This window comes from Benincasa hispida, chromosome 2 (assembly GCF_009727055.1).
Source record: "Benincasa hispida cultivar B227 chromosome 2, ASM972705v1, whole genome shotgun sequence".
In the NCBI taxonomy this organism is placed as follows: Eukaryota; Viridiplantae; Streptophyta; class Magnoliopsida; order Cucurbitales; family Cucurbitaceae; genus Benincasa; species Benincasa hispida.
The window spans coordinates 52,517,352-52,520,493 of record NC_052350.1 but is presented as its reverse complement, the minus strand read 5'-3'; positions in this window follow the sequence as shown (position 1 = coordinate 52,520,493).

Genomic DNA, 3,142 nt, shown 5'->3' with positions numbered 1-3,142 from the left:
TAGATATGAGTAAATGCCATAATTAAATAACAATTATTTTATTCATTAAACAATGTGCATCTTTACAAAACAACGAAACTCCGGGAGAATTAGGACACCAATCCCAACAGATATCATCTATATATAACACTAGAAAAACTACTGAACTGTTGATGATCTTCTTGTAGACACAAGGCTCATCAATATTTTGATCAAAGCCATAAGATTTGATCGCAGTATCAAACCTTATATTCCAAGATCGAAAAGCTTGTTTTAGTTCATAATGGACTAATTAAGCTTGCAAACCTTTTGCTCTTGACCTTGGGTTATGAATCCCTCAGGCTGCACCATGTAAATGGTCTCCTCAAGATTGCCATTCGGAAAAGTAGTCTTGACTTCCATTTGCCAAATCTCATAGTCATAATATGAGGCAATGGTAGAAGGATCTGGATAGATTTAAGCATGCCAACGGGCGAGAAAGTCTTCTCATAGTTAACTCCCTCAACTTGGGTATAACCCTTTGCCACTAGTCTAGCCTTGAAGGTTTGCACCTTCCCATCAGCACCCCATTTCCTCTTGTAGATCCATTTACAACCTATAGGTTTAACCCCATCAGGTTGATCTATAAAATCTCATACGGAATTGAAGTACATAGACTCCATTTCGAGATCCATCGCTTTGATCCATTCATCTTTGTTAATATCCTCTATTGCCTTCTTGTAAGACAATGGATCCTCAACTTTTTCATCAGCTACCATAGCCAGAATTTCAGTAAACCCATACCTATATAACGAATAGGTGTGTTTGCATCCCTCCCACTACGTCGAGGTTCCGTCAACACTTGAGGTTGATTTGACCTATTAGATGATCCTACTTCAACAACTCTTGTTGAGGTATTAGGTTCTTTAACAACTCTTGTTAAAGATTCAATAGTTTCTTTGGAAATCTCATTCAACACAATCTTACTTCTAGGCCTGTGCTTCTTTATGTAGTCTTCTTCAAGAAAAGTAGCATTTGTTGATACAAATACTTTGTTTTCTTTAGGATCAAAGAAATAACCACCTATCGTTCCTTTGGGGTAGCCTACAAATAGGCACAATCTTGAACGTGGTTTCAATTTATTAGGATTAGCATCAAACACATATGATGGGCAACCCCATATTTTGAAATGACATAAACTAGCTTTACAACCATTCTATAACTCCAAAGGTGTTCTGGAAAAACTCTTGGAAGGAATGCAGTTCAGGATGTACGTTGCAGTCTCTACTACATAACCCCAAAACGAGTTAGGTAATGAAACATAACTCATCATAGACCGAACCATGTTCAACATGGTTCAATTTCTCCTTTCTAATACACCATTTTGCTGAGGTGTACCAGGTGCTAAGATTTAGGATACTATTCCATGATCTATCATATAGTTCTGAAATGTTAAATCTATAAACTCTCTACCTCGATCAGATCAAAATGTTTTAATCTTTCTATTTAATGCATTTTCAACTTTAGCCTTGAGTTCTTTGAAATTTTCAAAGAATTCAGACGTATGTTGCATTAAATAAACGTACCCATATCTTGAATAATCATCAGTAAAAGTGATGAAATATTCATAACCTCCTCTAGCTTTTACATTCATCTGACCACAGAGGTCTGAATGTACTAGCTTTAAAGGTTCTTTGGCCCTATGACCTTTTCCAGTAAAAGGTCTCTTAGTCATCTTACCTTCAAGGCATGACTCACACATAGGTAAAGAATTTTCTTTTAACCCGCTTAGAAGTCTATTCTTCACCAACCTCTCAATCCTATTGAGATTGACGTGTCCTAGTCTTAGGTGCCAAAGCTGGACATTTTCTTTAAGATAAATTTTAAGTCTTTTATGTTGAGTTATTGCAGTTTTAAACAACTTAGTGTTTTGGAGGGCATTAGTTGCTAACGATCTTAGCACATAAAGATTATTTTCCAATTTTGCAGAACAAATATCAACACCATTCTTAGAAATAAACACTTTATTAGAAAGAAATTTGATATTATAACAATGTTCAAGCAAACACTTTACAGAAACTAAGCTCTTTTTTAAATCAGGAACTACATATACATCTTTTAAAATAAGAAAACTGTTCTGTAAAGTCAATCAGAGACCTCTCACTACCATAGTCGAGACGACGTGTCCAGTTCCAACTCGTATCGTCATTTCACCAGCATCTAATTACCGTCAGGAACTAATTCCCTGAAATAAAGAACAAACATGGTTAGTCGCCCTAAAGTCAATAATCCAGGCAGAATCATCATTCTCCACTAAATAGGTTTCCAATACAAGCAAATCATATTTACCTTGTTTGGCCTTCTTCTTTTCTACCGAATATTTTGGGCTGTTCCTTTTCCAATGACCATCTTGGTTGCAATGAAAACATTTTTCTTTGTCAGCCTTGATGGGTTTTCTAGCCCTATGAGTAGCAACTACGGGGTTAGCCTTCCTTTTTCCACCCTTCTTCTTCTTCCACTTTTTGGTGCCAGAGGAAGAAGGTACAGACTTAGTTCCAGAGGTCAGAACTTTATGGAACTTTTTAGAAGATGAAGCAACATTTGCTTCACCCTTCTGCTCCTTGCTTGTCAACAATGATTGAAAGGTCTATAGCTCATTGAGCAGAGTGGTTAGGTTGTAGTCAATTCTGTTAAAAAAAGCATTCCTACAAAAATGTAGGAAACTTTCAGGTAAAGATTCCAATCTGATGCTAACCTGATTGGCTTCATCAATGCTTGACTCATTCATCTATGCCATGTTGAAGTGGACCATCACGTTGAGAACATATTCTCGAACAGATGCCCCTTCTTGCATACGGGCATTGGAGATGTGTTTTATAACGTCATGCCTAAGCTATGCAGACGGTTGTTCCAACATTCCCCTTAGATTCTTGACCCATTCATCTTTGCCACGTTGAAATGGACCATCACGTTGAGATCATGTTCTCGAACAGATGCCCATTCTTGCATACGAGCATTGGAGATGTGTTTTATAACGTCATGCTTAAGCTGTGCAGACGGTTGTTCCAACATTCCCTTCAGATTCTTGACCCATTCATCTCCGCCACATTGAAGTGGACCATTATGTTGAGAATATGTTCTCGAACAGATGTCCCTTCTTGCATACAGGCATTAGAGATGTGTT